This window comes from Hyaena hyaena, unplaced genomic scaffold (assembly GCF_003009895.1).
Source record: "Hyaena hyaena isolate Hyena2069 unplaced genomic scaffold, ASM300989v1 scaffold_368, whole genome shotgun sequence".
Classification (NCBI taxonomy): Eukaryota; Metazoa; Chordata; class Mammalia; order Carnivora; family Hyaenidae; genus Hyaena; species Hyaena hyaena.
This window is the reverse complement of record NW_024080989.1, coordinates 455,371-472,592: the sequence shown is the minus strand read 5'-3', so window position 1 is coordinate 472,592 and position 17,222 is coordinate 455,371. Positions and strand designations below refer to the sequence as shown.

Below are 17,222 nucleotides of genomic sequence, written 5' to 3'. Positions count from 1 at the left end.
TTGTGATATTTTTCTTAATTTATTTCATAAATCATGGGGATTTAAATCTGACCTTCCCCGTATCTGTGAATATATCTCACAAAATTCAACAGAGAAAGTGTACTTGTAATTTTATCCACATTAGAGCCAATCAGGGACATCCTATGTTTTATTGTATGCCCCAGAGCATACTTTTCTTCTTCTTTTTTTTTAAAGTAAGCTCTACACCCAATGTGGGGCTTGAACTCACAACCCTGAGATCAAGAGTCACATGCTCTACCAACTGAGCCAGCCAGGTGCCCCAATCCAGAGCTCCTGTGTTTTATTTTAAAGCAATTTTGCAAATAGGGTGTCTCAGTTATGTCTTACCACATCCCTGGGAGGTGCTTCTTTGTTCCCTGTAATACAGGTGAGAAAACGTAGGATCACAGAGGGACAGTTGCTTGCCCAAAGACACACAGCTAAGTGGTTGAATCACTTCGTGGTTGGCCTGAGACCAACCTGTAGAACTCCAAATCTAGAAGATTACAGCTCACATTTAGAAAGGCACCTCAGCGGATAGGTTAAGGGAGGCAGGGGCAGAGAGTATTTGCTTTGCAATTGGTTGCTTTTACTAAATCCCATTCTCAAGGCTGATAGCCCAGAATAGGGGTAAAGATGGGAAGAAAGAGGATGCTGTTTTATTTTATTTTGTATTTTAAGTTTATTTGTTTTGAGAGAGAGGGAGAGAGACCAGGGGTTGGGGGACAGAGAGAGGGAGAGAGAAAGAATCCCAAGCAGGTTTCACACTGTCAGCGCAGAGTCCGATTTGGGGCTTGAACTCCTGAACTTTGAGATCCCAGTCTGAGCTAAAACCAAGAGTCAGACCCTTGATTGACTGAGCCACACAGGAGGATGCTCCCCAGGAGGATGCTCTTTTAGACAATGCTCTTCAGAAAAACTTCAAATGTATTTTTGTTTTACTTATTCAAAAAGGCATGGTCCATGTTTTAAATTAATATTTTCCCCAAAGCTATTTTAAATCCAGTTCAATATTAATAATCAGATCTTTTTAAATTGATAAAAGTCCCTGATTATTGATTTATTTTCCAAGACAAAATAAAATAATACCTCTAATTGTCAGTTCAGGAAAACAACTGAAATCATTTAAGTGTTTACTAAAGCTATTGAGATAGAGTATTAAATATTCTCTGATTGCTATTTCAAATAGAAGCTAAATGTATTGAGATCAGAGAAATGGCTTCTGTCCTTAACCAGACCCCAGCACCCAAACCAATGCTAACTGTGTTTCATTCCACAGCATTCTTCTGGTGCATACCTCTGTGACAAGGCAAGAGAGAGGAATGTCAAGTTGTTTGGAGTCATGAAAGCTGCTCCTCTCAGTTCTGCTCTGCATTTTGCAAAAGTACACATCTCTGAATGAAACGCTAGGATTAAACTACCATGAAAACAACACTTTCTCTTTAAAAATGTTTTTAAGTTTATTTATTTTGAGAGAGACTGAGAGAGTGAGTGGCAGAGGGGCAGAGAGAGAGGGAGAGAGAGAATCCCAAGCAGGCTCCATGTTGTCAGGATGGAGCCCGATGCGGGGCTGGCTCAAACTCATGAACCTTGAGATCACAGCCTGAGCTGAAACCAAGAGTCAGACCCTTAACCCACTGAGCGACCCAAGCGCCCCTCCAAACAGCACTTTCCAGAGAAATCTCCGATTTTGAGGATGGATTTCAGTTCAAGGTTATACATCAACTCTAAGAAAGTAGTTTTTTGTGTGTGTTTCATTCTTTTTGGTTTTGTTTGCAGTGTATTTAAATATCCTTGGGGCTCCTGGGTGGCTCAGTGGGTTAAGCATCTGACTGCAGCTCAGGTCATGATCTGGCAGACAGTGGGTTCAGCCCCGCATCAGGCTCTGTGCTGACAGCTCAGAGCCTAGAGCCTACTTTGGATCCTTAGCCTCCCTCTCTCTGTGTTCCACCCTCACTCATACTCTTTCTCTCTCTCGAAAATAAAATAAAAACATTTTTAAAATTTTTAAGAAATATTGTTTACTGCGGGGAGATGGCAGCCAGAGAGGTCCTGACATTCTTACCTGGTGGTGAGATAAACATCAGTTACTGTCACCCCGTCGTCTGGATGGTGTGGCAGACTTTGTGACGGGCAGACCTCACTGGAGCTCAGACTCACACTCAGTGAAGAGGGTTGTTGTGTCGAGGATATTTTAATGAGCTGTCTGCATCGTGTGGACTCAATCAGATAATCGCCAACCTTCTTCACTTTGTGCCACACAGACCTGGCTACCAAACGGGCGTTAGGGAAAGAGATGCTGGGAGCAGAGGCTGTTGGATAAGAGACCCCAGGAGAGAAGGGGCAAAACCTGGAGAGTGGGCCGGGAAGCCAAAGGCCCTGAGGTGAGAGAAAAGAAAGGCAGCAGAGTGGAGGGCAGAGGAGGGGTTCAGGCTAGGGGTGGAAACTCCAGAAGCCAAGGTTCAGAGAAGAGAGAGGGGAATTATAAAGAGACAAATGAGATCAGGACAGGCAGAGAAAAGCCTCAATAGAGAAAGATAGTCACAGAGAGGGGTCTGCCAGGGGAGGGGAGGGAGGGGAAGGGAGGGGGGGAGGGGGGCAGGGGCACGGAGCTGGTTGAGGTAAGAGATGACTCTGGTTTAAAGGGCTCCACTGAAGAGCTGGGGTGAGGACCCCAGTTTCCTCCCACTGTGAGAGGGAGACACACACAAGCTGGAAATGGTGAGCCTGGTCCATCAGAGACGGGGCAGGTATCAGACAAAATGAGGGAAATGACTGGTCACCACCTTATGCCAGGGTTAGGACAATCGCTGATGGGGACCTCGGGGTGGCACTGGACAATGAGGCTAAGGTCAGTATAGCGTGAGCTTGCCTGGCCCTGGAGCAAATGGAGTGATTCCAAAGACAGCACTTAACTAAAAGAAAAGCAAAAAAAGCATTATCAGTGGTGGATTTCTCACCTCATCTTGCCCTATTGAAGAAAGTTTTCTAGAAAATAAAGATATCTGAAACCCAACCCTCCTTGTAAAGAAGTTACCTGTATGCAATAGCAAAAAAAAAAAAAAGCGGGGGGTGGGGGAGACAAATATCCATCAGTAGAAACATCCATCATTTGTCTCTTCATTGCAAGTTTGTACCATTAAAAAAAAAATCATTGCTACTTTCCCACCACCCAGCATTTGACACTGTTTTTATGAGTTTGGCTTTTTAGATAGAACATAAAGGTGATATATCATACAGTATTTATCTTTATCGATTCATCCATTGATGGGCACTTACATTGTTTCCATACCTTGTCTATTGTCAATAATGTAGCAGTAGACATAGGAGTGCACAAAAATAAATAAATAAGAAACAAGTGATAATACCCAGACTAAGTCATACTATGCAGTAGCTAAAAGCAAGAGATAAGGACATATACTGGAAGATAAATCATAAACCCAGAGTTTGATTCCAACCAATATGCGTGTACATTCAAGTGAGGAAGTGCCCTCAATTGTGGACAGTGATAATGCTCTGGGCCAGTGGGGTAGAGGCAATGACTTGACTTACTTCAAATACTTTTACTGTGTCCTTGAAAAAAAAAGTCACCAAAAGTCATGATAAAGATGACATGGAAGGATTTCATGGAAGGATGACATGTTCTGCATTTGCAAGAACACCCACCAGCAGGGAGGGAATGAAGGTACCTGAACCATCTGCGGGAATTTATATTAACCTTAAGGGGAAGTGCCTGGCTGAGTCTGGGAAGGGACAGGGCACTGCTCTGAGAAGGCTCTTTTTTTCGTGGAGTGGCTAGAAACTAGAAATAACATGTTGCAACTGATAATAACAATATGTTGGGTCTTGTCTGGAAATCTCAGAACATTTAAGGCACACATTTCTTATCCTTGGGAGACAGGCTGATAGCATTGTCCACAGGGTAATTCAGGGCAGCTAGTCTGACCACACAATGAATCATTAGAAAGCCTAGAATCAGAACTCTGACTTGGAGCCTGCCTGGGTTCTGGAACTCGTTGCCTCATGTTGTCTTAGAACTTTAACTCCGACAGCCACCTGCCAGACGAGCCAGGCCTGCCTAACCTCTGCTCACCTCAGCTGAAATGTCACTTCCTCAGAGACACCTTCCCTTCACCTGCTGCAGCTCTCACTTACCTCCTGTGCGCCCCACTGTCAGTCTTTCCATCTGCATCGGGGCTTTCTACCTGTAGCATCTGAATCAGGGCTTACTACCGTCACCTGAGCAGGGGTCCGGCTCATCCTCTCTGTTTACCGCTATATCCCTAACACAAGTATTTCCAGAATCACTTCACAGTGGTTCCCTCCACCTCAAACCTAGCATTTGAAACTTGGTGTTAGGTAGGTGGGGTTGCCGGGAAAGTGCTGGAACAAAGCCCTGCGTTTCCTGAGCAGGTCAGCTGGTGACTGCGTGAACCTACAGCCCCCATGGTATGTGTGATTCAGTGCCTTTGGCCTCGCATTCAGCCATTCGGGGAGACAAACGCCTGCCCACACCCAAGACTCCAGGTGCTGGGCTGCAAGCCTGCTGGTTAGAAGTGGCAGAGGGGCAGACCCAGAGGGGAGGGAGGGACCCAGGTGACTGTATCCCTCAGCCACGTGGCCTCGCCAGGCACAAGGGAGCCAGGAAACAAATAGGGGTGTTGCCAAGGAGGGTAAGTATCACCCTCCTCCAGCTCCCCCGCCCTGTGGGAATGACACGCTGAAAATCCGTCCTCTGAGGCCCAGGGGAATTTTCAGCTTCTCCCTGCTCCCTCGGAGGAGGAGACGTTGAAGTGCAGCTCCGGTGCAGCGCGTGGTTCCGCTGTGCTCCACCAGGTCCCTCCCACCCCCTAAGTAGGGAGAAGCCATGACAGTGAGCAGATGTTTGCCCCCAAGCTGCTCCGGGTGGAGGCGCATCTCCCACTCCTGCCCCAGGAGGGAGAGGATGCCTCCCTGTGGGTGGGAAGAGCGAGGGGTGGGGCGCAGATTGAAGGAAGGAGAGCCAGGTCTAAAAGGTGCCGCAGAGGGTGCCCGAAGGGAAATTCCTGTGTGCCAGAGCCAGGCGTCCTGGTTCTGTGTCCCAGCAGCTGCCCCCACCCCCACCCTTCTGAGCTCTTACTTCACGGCACCCTCGTAAAGGGGGTTCTGGGGTGGAAAGCCATGCACCTTGCCCAGTGCTCAGGCCATCCCACGCCTTCCTAAACCTTCGCCCCCACCTGCACAGGCCTTGCCTCCTTGGCCAGTCAGTATGATTCGGCGACAGCACCAGAGCTTAGGGCCTTCTGTGTAAAGCCCACACTGCTTCCCTGTAACTTTACTCAAGTCTTGTCCCCTGGAGCTGCAGAGAAGTTCTGCCTGAGAACATTCCTAGCGTCGTGGGAAGCCGCTCAGTTGTTTGCTTTACCCTGACTTCACCCACCTCAGATCAGGAGTAGAGAGCGACAAAGCCCGAGACCCTCGAGGTTTAGGATTGCAAGGTTCGGTGCACCCTTGACTCCTCAGCTGGGAGTTTCCTTTGATTTTATGGATTTCAAGTGAGAACCACTTTACCAGTCAAGTAAATAGACCCCCGAAAACAATGGGCAGGAGTTTGGGGAGGTAGGGGTGCCATTCCTTAGGTGAATCAAAAGCAGACAAAGATTCCCTTGGGGACGCGGGAGGACCTAGGTCCCTGGGTGTTCTCTATGGGTAAATAGACTACTGCCCTCCTCTGGATAGAATTGGAGGTACCCCATCCTCCTCAACACCCCCACCCGATCCCTGCTATGGAACATTTTCCTTTTTTCTTGATAGAATGGAGAGCAATTTTCAAAGTTACTTGAGAAACCTTCTGATCACAGCACTATTGGGTATCTGAGAGCCAAGAATCACTTCTGACTTCCTACAGGTGAGGGAAATGAGGTCACTTGTCGAGAAATGTACATTTTCTCAGAAAACATTGCCGGAGTGGAAGCAGCAAGGTATAAAACCAGAACCCAGCGACTGTTGAAAAGGTCGATGAGTGTGTGTTCCGTGGGACTAGAGAGGCACCACAGACAGACCCATTCTTGGATGACATTCTGACTCTAAGCCTTCAAAATCCCCTCTTGGAGAGTGACGATCTGCCGGTTGGTGCTGGGATTCAGGTCACCCCCCTCACTGTAGGTTGGTGGCCTGACATTTCCAGGCCATGGCCCAGTCTCAGACTTAGCAGATCCTGTAACCCGTGATCTGCTCTGCCATTCACCAGCTATCACCCACCCTCTCTGAGCCTCAGCTCACTCACTTGTATCCGGAAGCCTCAACAGATAATTGAATAATTAAGTGAAATCATGTAAGTATGAACGGCTCTCACAGATCATAAGAGCTGCAATATTTCTTTCCCCTTTTCTTAGGTTTCCCTTAAAGAGAAGTGGGGGTGAAGCATCACGAACTGCCGACCTCCTCACTGGTCAGAGGCAAAGCCCCCTGGCCAAAGTCCCGACCCGGTAACACCGGCTTGTTCCTCCTGAACGTTCGCCTGTCTCTGCCATGAGGATATAGTAGATGGTCTCAGCCTCACAGGAGGTCGGTAGCACTTTCTCTGTTTTCACAGCTAAGGAAACTGAGGCTCAGAACGATGAAACAGTTTATCTAAAGTCACAGAATTACAGAGGATGGCAAGGCTGCACTTCAGACTCTCGATCCCATGTATTAACCCCCAGAGTTACCTGCCTCTTGCCCACCACTGCAGCAGAAAGGCAAACTCATTCAACTCATTCAAACTTGTTCAACTCCTAAGAACCTTGGTGTTATCTTCCTGGGGAGGCCTAGCCGGCCATACAAACAACCAAAGCAGTTTAGGGTGAAGGTCAGGGGCTGGCCGAACACGGGAAGCAGTCTCAGGCTGTGTCTGGCTGTGATTATGTCAAGGACTGGGCTGAAATACTGTAAGTGGTTAGGAGGGTGAATGCATGGGGGTGGGGGGGGTGGGGCTGGTTAATAGAGATGGGAGGGGGAGGGGGGGTGGGCAGGCACGTCCAAGCTTTCAGATCCGGTGCTGTGGTGCTGTTCCGTAAACAAGTGCAGCCCTCAGCTCCCTGGAGGGCCTGGGGAGCAAATGTGCGCATCTCTGCCTCCTTCCCAGCAGCTGTTCGCTGGAGGACACAGCCTTGCCATCTCCACAGTCCTTCACCAGGCTTTCCCCAGCCCCCAGCTCCAGCCTCAGGAAGTGGAGCTGCTGAGAATCTCTCCTCCAGCCTCGCCTCCTGCCGAGAGTGTCCTCTGCGTGAGCATTTCCTGGCCTAATTAAGCTGGGTAATGAGTAGCTAAGAGGGAGGGGATAAAAGCCCTAGGCGGCTTAGAGCTGGGACAGTTTATGACAGGGGCGTCTGCAGCTGCTGACACTCTTAGGAAAGTTATTTCTCATAACCCTGGGAAGTTGCGTGCTGTTTCCACAGCACAGTGAGCCCTAAGGTAAGCACAGGGAGTATTGCACTTAAGGGGGACCGGCTGGAGGGTCCTGAGAGGGGACAGGTGGGGTGGTACTAGGGGTCTGAGAAAAGGACTGATCCCAGCTGCAGAGCAGTCCTGAGCCGCCCAGGCTAATGCCCTTGGCTTAGCCCCAGGCCGGGGTGTCCTTGGTGACCACATGTGACTCCCCAGGGTTGGGGTTTTATGTTTCATTTGAATGATAGGACTGTGCACTGTGGGCAGTTTCCTAAGACCGTGTCCTCCAGAGTAAGGAAATCTGAGCCAGACGCTGATCCTGACTCCCCTCAGTCCTCTTTTAAGGTGCCCAATATTGTGTCCTGGAAAATACCAAGTGGCCCAGCAGCCAGGCGGGAGACCTTCAAAGGCCAAAAGTTGACTGTTTCCCCCTTCCAACTTCTGCCTCAGGAACCCAACTCCACAACCGCAGCCTGTGTACCTTGGCACCGGCTCTGTTTTATTTGTTTAAATCACTTTGCACTCAGGCATTAGCTGGCCTTCCCCTACCCCACACTCCCCGCTGTGGTGTGTGAGGAGGAGGCACTGTGTTGGGGCCTGGATTCTGGAGTGGGTTCCATCACCATAGGCCCTGAGTGAACTTGGGATCATGTGATCTCTCAGCCCTCATTTTCCCACCTGTAAAATGAGTGTTTTACATCATTGGTGATGCCTGGCCTCCAATATGCTATGAGCGCACAACCTCCACTGTCCATGAGTGGTGGGAATGGCCAAAACCAGGCTGCATTTCCCCGGCCTTTCGAATTAAGGGACGATAGGTACACCTTTACATCCTGGAGCAATTTGCTCTGATCATGGGTGCAGAGAAGAGCTGTACCCAGTGAATGTTACTGATGATGGAAGAGTTTAGCCTCCCTCCAGCACCCCATCCATAATCACTATTTTGATCTTTTCTATTTTTTTTAGTAGGCTCCATGCCCAAACTGGGGCATGAACTCATGACCCTCAGATCAAGAGTCGTATGCTCTACCAACGGAGCCAGCCAGGTGCCCCTTGATCCTTTCTAATTTTCTGAAGAAGACTGTTACAGGCCATGTCCTCAAAGCCCCACTTCCTCCTGGTGGCCAGAGCTGAGGACCCACAGCTACAGGAAAATTACTGTTCCTCCTTTCTTTTGTCTCTCTTCACTCTCTCCCATCTGCTGTTCTCATAATCTTATCTACCCTCTTGGCCTGCTTCTTTTTCTTTTTAACCCAGTTTTATTGAGATATAATTGACATATAATATTGTATGAGTTTAAGATGTACAATATAATGGTTTGCTCCATGTATACATTGTGAAATGCTTCTCTTTCTAAAGGAGGATGATCAGACCACAACTAACCCGGTGTTTCCCATCTTTCCCTCTTGCTGTGGTTGTTCTTGGGAAGGAAGAAGACTTGGTGGCCAGACGCCTGACCAAGGAGCGCAGGCCTGAGCTGCACCCCCCCTCCTCTGCAAGGACGCCTGGGGCCCTCAGAATTCTGAGCGGGGGGTCCCTGGAGTTCAGAAGAGGGGAGCGCAGGCCTGGCAGCCTTCACTTCGTGACCTGCCCACCCTGCACTGCCAAGCCCAGAAGTCTCTGGCATCCACCAGCCCCGCGGCAGCTGGGCAGGCCCTGGAAGCCAGCTCACTCTGAATGTGTAATCCTGGTTAAAAAGAGAAAGGGGGACAGATCTTGTAATTTCCCAGGACACAGACAACTGAAACCTGATACTCTTTTCAAGGAAGTCCTTTCCCTGAGAAAGGCAGGGAGACACAGGGAGAGCGAGGAAGAAGGCAAGGGAGGAAGGAAGGAAGGTGTGAGAGAGGCCATGAGGGATCCAGTGCTGGGCCCATGTGTCACCCACCCAGTCGCTGGCCTGACGCTGACTCTTGAGGAGAGCTGAGAGACAAGGCCTACCCGGTGTGAGGGCAGTAGTGGCGGTGGCTTTTACACACCTGCCAGCCTTCTCTCTCTTCTCTCCCTGGGAGCCTCTGTCCCTTCTCGAGAGGACCGGCAGCTCCTCCTGGCCTTCCCTGCCACTTGTGGAAGGGGGTCAAATGCAGTTGATAAAAATACACAAAGGCCTTCAACACACCAATAAGAAATAGCCCTTTCCTTCTTTCATCCACCAAATAGTCATTGATTAATTGGATGAATGAAAGAAATACTATTCCAGGTAGTCAGATGTGTGGTCAGGGAGCAAAACCTGTCCAGCCTGACTTGGAAGGGTTCCAGCTGCTCCCCCTTTTTCAACTACAAAGGATTGCAGGTATTTATTAGGCTAAAGCCACAGAAATTTAGGGAAGCTGCTTTGGGACAAGCTCTGTGCTAAGAGTGATTTGGGAGACACCAACATATGTGTCAAAGCATCTGTCCGTGAGGTATAGCATGCCATCTGGCTGGAACAGCAAGGCCATGAGCCCAAACAAATAGGAAACAATATACAAGAAGTCCAATATGGAGCCCAAATGTGTGATAGGGCCAGTGAATGGTCCCACAGGCCAGTTCTTTTGTATCTACAGAGAAGGCGTCTTTTAGGTGAAAATTCCTAATGTTACTCTCTGAGTCTGCAGTGGTTTGTTGAGCTCCCCCAGTGTGCCAGGTACTGGCCCAGGCACTGGTGATACAGCTGTGAAGAAGACAAACTTGCCACCCTGGGGGAGCTCACCCTACAAGGCTTGACTTCATTCTCATCCATGCACTTTTGTATTTCATAGTTCATTCATTTATTTACTTATGTGCCATCCATACTCAAAAAGGAATTAAGGCAGTTTATAATTAATGGATACCATAAAACCAAAAACCAGATTCATAGTTGAGGTCTAGGCTATAAAGGAAGCTGGGGCAAGAGAACAGTTATAACAGACAACCTAGATTCAGGAAAGTGTGGAACACTGAGCCTAAACATCAGCTCTGAGCTGCCTGGTGGTTGTGTCAAAAAGGGAAACAGTGTTCCTGATAAAAAAGGAAGTATTTTTTTGTGCCATCCCTTCTTTGGGGAACTAACATTCAGTCTTACTTACGACCACTGTTCCATACGTACTCATCCATGACACTGTTCTATACGTACTCATCCATGATCAAGTGCATGCAGTTTCTGCTGAAGCATAGAGTATTCGGCTCCTTTGCACGTGTGTTCTCTCATCTGGAATGTTCTGCCTCTTTAACCCAAGTGAAGACCGTTGACCGTACCTCAAGACCCAGCACAGACATTGCTTCTGCTCCATGTCCTGTGGTCAGGGCCAGACACTTCCCCGTGTCCACGGTCCTCATAAGCCTCTCAGAGCACTATAGCTGGTCTTTGTTTCTTTCCCCACCATCAGGTGAGCTGCTCCAGCGGAAGAGCCCTGTCCCTCATCTCCACCTTCCCAGGGCCTAGCACAGTGCCTGGTTCAGAGTATCCAACAAGAATTTGCTGCAAACAATTTTTTTTTTTGCACTTAATTATATGTCAAGCACGATGCTAATTTTCTTGCAGATATTTAACTCTTACAATAACCCTGTAACATAGGTGCTATTATTATGCCCATTTCACAGATGAAGAAACTGAGATTAAGTGACTTGCCTGAAGGCTCCTAGTGTGGAGCCAGCCTTCTAACTCAGGTTGGCCTAATTTTGAAGCCATTGGAGAATAGGAGGCATTTTTCATTCATGGCCTTTTATTGGAATTATTTTTTTCTTTAATTAGATTGTCAAGGAAAGAGCGAACGTCTTCTCTCTCCCACAGTGGCTAGCACAGAGCTTTCTAGCAGGAATTCGCAAAAGCTTTTCTGGCAGCGCTAGTTCTTAACAAAGACAAGCGGAGAATCACACTGCTGGCTTGCAGGGCAGTAATAAGGAGCTTTATGTTGCCATAATGAGCCAGTTGGTTTAATCACATTTGTGGTGCTCACAGGCCTTAGAACTTCCAGCTGGAAGGGACCTTAGCTCTCATCAGCTCTTAAGTCCCACAGCCAAAGAAACAGTTGCAGGGAGGGGCGCCTGGGTGGCTTAGTCGGTTAAGCGTCTGACTTTCGCTTAGGTCATGATCTCGCGGTTTGTGGGTTCGAGCCCCGCGTCGGGCTCTGTGCTGACTGCCAGCTCAGAGCCTGGAGCCTGCTTCAGTCTGTGTCTCCCTCTCTCTCTGACCCTCCCCTGCTCACGCTGTCTCTCTCTCTCTCCTAGAAATAAATAAAAATATTAAAAAAAAAAAAAAGAAACAGTTGCAGGGAGATGAAATGGCTTGTCTAAGGGCATACATCTCATTAGTTACAAAGCAAGGGCAGAAACAGACCTGACTCCTAGCACCCTGAATCATTCTCCAGTTTGATGCACAAATTCAACTCCATTCTTCAAATAAGGTGAGCCAAACAAAAGTCCAGAAGTGGGGAATTCCCTCTAAGACAGTGAGTGTCTCCCGGAGGGAGGGTGGGGGAGCTCAGTGGTGGGTACTGGCCAGCCTCTCCTTCCAGCCTGCTCAATAGCAGCCACTGCTTCTCCCTCCCCCTCCCACATTTGCCATATTTCTTAGAATGGCCACTCGACTCCATCTTCCTTACCGGGTTGTGAGAGCCTCTCTTGCTTAAAAGAAAGGTATCGGTGAGCATCTATCCTTACAGTTTACTGACTCACTACTATGAGCACAGACTCGGTTCAGACTCCTCAAAGGAGGCCTGTGCTCCCAGCTCGGTAAGATTGTTTATATTCTGTGGGAGACAAAATGGAAGCACCAAATGGAAAAAGGACAGTGGAAATGGCAGGCACAAACACAGTGGGCTCTGAAGAGGTCCATGTAGAACCAATGCGTGGGCGGGAGGAGGCTGGTGAAATTCTCCAGGGAGAAGTCAGTGGATGCTTCTTCCCTCCTCCTTGGAGAGCAGCGTTTCCCGGCCTCAGCACTACTGACACGGGTTCTCTCTCGGCCAGGGCCTATTTTGCCCTCAGGGGACACCCGGCCAGTGTTTGGAGACATTTTGATTGTCATAAGGAGGGGGGTTGGTACCGGCATCTGGGGGGTAGAGGCCAGGGATGCCACTGAAAATCCCATAGTGCCCCAGACAGACCCCCACAGCAAAGAATTCCTTGACCCAATATGTCAGTAGTGCTGAGGCTGGGAAACGCTGCTCTCCAAGGAGGAGGGAAGAAGCTTCCACTGACTTCTCCCTGGAGAATTTCACCAGCCTCCTCCCGCCCACTCATTGGTTCTACATGGACCTCTTCAGAGCCCACTGTGTTTGTGCCTGCATTTCCACTGTCCTTTTTCCATTTGGTGCTTCCATTTTGTCTCCCACAGAATATAAACAATTTTACCGAGCAGTGGCTGGGGCCTCAGCAAAATGCTTGGTGTTTCAGGTGTGTTTCATTAACTTTGCCTTGTCACTTCACTTCAAGTGAAAAATATGGAGTATAGTATTTCCATTTTACCAATGAGAAAACAGGCTCAGAGAGGTAACTTGTCCAGGGTCACTCCGCCATTCACAGTTTCAAACCCAGCTCCTTGCTACCCAGCCTTGTGCTGCTGTTACTTTCCACAAAATAGCATGGGGTTATGACAGATTTGAAACATTTGGCAAATGGAAGCCAGGTTTATTTTCCTCAAACAAATCACTCCATGCTGGTCCATGGAACAGTAAAGAGAGCGCTCCAAGTTGTATATCAAGTATACTTCAATTGCAATTTTTAAAAATTATTTATAATGTTTAATCATTTTTGAGAAACAGAGACAGAGTATGAGCAGGGAAGGGGCTGAGAGAGAGGGAGACAGAGGGAGACAGAATCTGAAGCAGGTTCCAGGCTCTGAGCTGTCAGCACAGAGTCCAACGTGGGGCTCAAACCCATGAACCATGATCATGACCTGAGCTGAAGCCTGATGCTTAACTGACTGAGGCACCCAGGCATCCCTACAATTTCTTTTTTTAATGTTTTATTTATTTCTGAGAGAGAGAGAGACTGCGTGAGCAGGGGAGGGTCAGAGAGAGAGGGAGATACAGAATCTGAAACAGACTCCAGGCTCTGAGCTGGCTGTCAGCACAGAGCCTGACGCGGGGCTTGAACCCACGAACTGTGAGATCATGACCTGAGCCGAAGTCGGGACGTTTAACTGACTGAGCCACCCAGGTGCCCCTACAATTTTTTTTTTTAATTGCTCCGAGGAACTAGGGAAGCTCAAAGATGAAGACAGGCTGGGTACACTATCTTCACAGTTACAGTGGCCTCAGCTTCTGAGAACTCAGATGAGCCAGTAGTAACCCAGATTTAAACTCTAAATTGCCAAGGAGTCCTCTGGGGGATCCTCCTGGCACCTCCCCTCCCTGGGAGCAGGCACTCTGGGGTTCCTCTGCTGTCTCCCCCACCCACCAAGGTCTTCAGTAATGTCTACCATTGGCACTGGGGACTTATTAAATGGCACCAACTCAGAGCTTCTGCCTACCAAACCCAGAGTCTGTTGTGACAACCTTTATTTTGGTAATAAGAATACACTGTGTGTATGTGTGTGTGTGTGAGAGAGACAGAGGGAGGGAGGGAGGGAGAGAAAGACAGAGAGCCGGAGAGAGAGAGCATGCAGGCAGGCTACCAAAAAATGGCCTTTATTCAGGGTTTAAACTGGGCTGTGGCCTCCTGGCCTCTCTGAGCTGCTTCCTGCTGCCCTCCATCCCAGGGATCTGCCTCCCCAGCAGTCTGGAATGGAGCTGGGCCCCTCCTGGCTTCTGCTCAGGTTAACCCCTTCCTTCTGGCTTTCCTGTGCTTGGCAGAGGGGCTCTGGGCCAAGTGGCCAGACACTCACTGGCTCCAGGGCTGTGGATGCCATAAACTCATTTTCCTTGGGGACCCAGCGCTCCACGAATTACTTTCAGAAAGCACAACTGTTTTGTTTGAAATGGTTCCGGGAAGGGGGAGAGCCCAGGGCTCTGTACACATGTTCCTCATTTGCCATTGGTGGCGAGCAAGGGACAGAGGGGGGCTGTGGAGGGGCGAGCTGAGGGTGTGCTGGGGAGGCAGGCGCAGGAGGGGAGAGCTGGCCGCAGCTGCTGCTGCTGGGAAGTTTGGCTTCAGGGAGGAATGGAGGGAGAGAATGCTAGGAAGAAGGGGTGGGACTTGGGGACAGGGGCGGTGTCATGGGGGAGGAGGGAGCAGGTGGTGACTTGTTTATCTGCTCAGCTGTTTTGTGTCCAGGAGCCTGCGAGAGAGACAGAGGCAGCTGGGAGGAGAGAAAGCAACCCGGCCAGGGGCCCTCATGCTCCCTCTGCCCTAGCCATGGTTTCTGAAACCACAGCAAAACCACCAGAGGGTGATTCACAGGGGTATAGCCTGCCCTCTGCCTACTCTGAAAGGTTTCTTTGGGGCCCATATGCTAGTTTCTGCTGTGCAAACACCCTGACAATGCCTTCCTGGGCTTGGAGCAGCGGTGCTGATGGGTAGGCATTCCTGCTGGGTTAATACTGGCACAGACTCACGTAGATATTCCTGGGCCTGTCTGCTGTACTCCGTATGCGACTCGACACTGTCCATGGGGGCCCAAGCAGCCAGCTCTTAGCCTTGGTATCAGGCAGACCAAACAGGATAGCTGTCCCCACCCCTGCTCTGCTCTCCCCAGTGACTCTCCTCACTTTCAAGGCAGCCCAGTTTGGATTTCCCTCTTCAACTGCCAGAGACCTTATTGGTCCCCTTCGAGCCCCACCGCTAGTCACATTTGCATGCTAAATTGTTCTGGGCACGGCTAGGCTGCAACTCAATTTGCCTTGATGCCTTTTGACCAGGTTAATAAACACACCACCCCTCTCTGCACCTGAAGATCCGGAACGAAGTTATACTCTGATTATAATGCAGTTTCAAGACTTTGCTTGTTCCCTCCCCATTGGCTCCTTCTCCATCTTATTTTCTTGTTGTGTGTTCAAATCAGGGCATTCATTGGAACTTCTATAGATGACTCCCTTTCCCTCCTCCCCTGGAGGTGAGTCTGATGCCTGCAGTTTTTTTTTTTTTTTTTTTTTTTTGCCTCCTCTCAGTGCACAAAGCCAGGGCATCTCTGTTGACAAAGGGTCTGCTTCTCTGGCACTGAGCCTGGAGGTTGGGGACAGTGTAAGAAACGCAGATGCCTTTTGCATACGCCTCCGATGCAGTCAGTGGCCACCGCTTTTTTAAGCAGCCAAAACCAACAACAACTCAGGAAGACCACAAGTCTCAGCTTGCTGCTTTCTGAGCACAATGCCCCTCGGAACTATATGGCACCCACGGAGTGGGAAGGATGGCCCAGGCCTGTGGGCGGATTGATGGATTTGGGGAAAGAAGAACAGTGAGACTCTGTCTGTGGGGTGGTGGGTGAGGCAGAATGACTGTCTCGTGGGAGAGGCTGGCCCAAGTGGGAAGGGGTGAGAGTGTGGAGTCAGTTGCTAGCTTCTAGTTAGTAACTGCTTTGCTCCAAACAAGTGAGGTGGTTCAGGGCTAGGTCCTCCCTTCTCTGTACCCTGCCAATTAAAATGCAGGACCTGAGCCTCTGATCTCCGAGTCCTTTTTCACTTGATAAATTTGCTTGTTTTTAGATGCTAATTTCTTTGTCCATAGCCCATTTCCTTTTCCAGAAACCAGGTAACCCAATAAAATCACCCCTTAATGGTGTTACTAATACAACCAGCTCAAGTGACTGCCTGTTTTCCTGAACCCAGATCCTCCAGCTGTAGCCCCAGTTAACACTTTCATCATGGGAAAGCTCTGGAAGTTTCCCTCTTATAGGTCAGGGGGTTCCAAAGGGCAGAAGTGCCAGGATACCATCTTTGAGCATTTCCTGTGCGGTTTTATATGGAATCAACGGCCCCTCTGCCAGACCTCCTGCGCCATGTATACCTTCTCTCTCTTCGGAAGGTCTCCTGAGCTCCATTTTATACAAGTAAGATTAGTGCTCTTTGGCTTCAGATGTAGTCTGTTCAATTTTCCAAAAGTTTTCTGAGCACTTAGTCTGTGACCAACATTGCTGGACTCAAAGGAATACAGAAGACATATTACTTGGTCCTGATCCTAATAGAGTTGACTGACCTTTTGGTAGCCAATGCTTAATACGAGACCATTAGAGGACTATTCTGTCTTGCATCTCCCATTTCTTTTTTCTTTTCTTTCATAGTTTATTGTCAAGTTAGTTTCCATAGAACACCCAGTGCTCATCCCCACAAGTGCCTTCCTCCATGTCCATCACCCCCCTTCCCCCCTCCCCCACACCCATCAGCTCTCAGTTTGTTCTCAGCATTCAAGAGTCTCTCATGGTTTGCCTCCCTCCCTCTCCCCCACTATTTTTCCCCTTCTTCTCCCCCGTGATCCTCTGTTAAGTTCCTCCTAATCCACCTATACGTGCAAACATATGGTATCTGTCCTTCTCTGCCTGACTTAATTTCGCTCAGTATAACACCCTCAAGTTCCATCCAGGTTGCTACACATGGCCAGATTTCATTCTTCTCATTGCCATGTAGTATTCCATGGTATAGATAAACCACATCTTCTTGATCCAGTCATCAGTTGATGGACACTTAGGCTCTTTCCATGATTTGGCTATTGTTGAGAGTGCTGCTATGAACATTGGGGTACCTGTGCCCCTATGCATCAGCACTCCTGTATCCCTTGGGTAAATTCCTAGCAGTGCTACTGCTGGGTCCTAGGGGAGTTCTAGTGTTAATTTTTTGAGGAATCTCCACACTGTTTTCCAGAGGGGCTGTACCCGTTTACATTCCCACCAACAGTGTAGGAGGGTGCCCATTTCTCCACATCCTCGCCAGCATCTAGAGTCTTCTGATTTGTTCATTTTAGCCACTCTGACTGGCGTGAGG

General features: G+C 49.0%; 1 non-coding gene across 1 annotated transcript; it reads right to left on the bottom strand.

Moving 5' to 3' along the window:
- Window positions 1–204: 204 nt before the first annotated feature.
- On the bottom strand, window positions 205–277 carry TRNAK-CUU. The gene has a single exon. It is a non-coding gene; the product is annotated as a tRNA-Lys (tRNA).
- Between the last annotated feature and the right edge of the window lie 16,945 nt (window positions 278–17,222).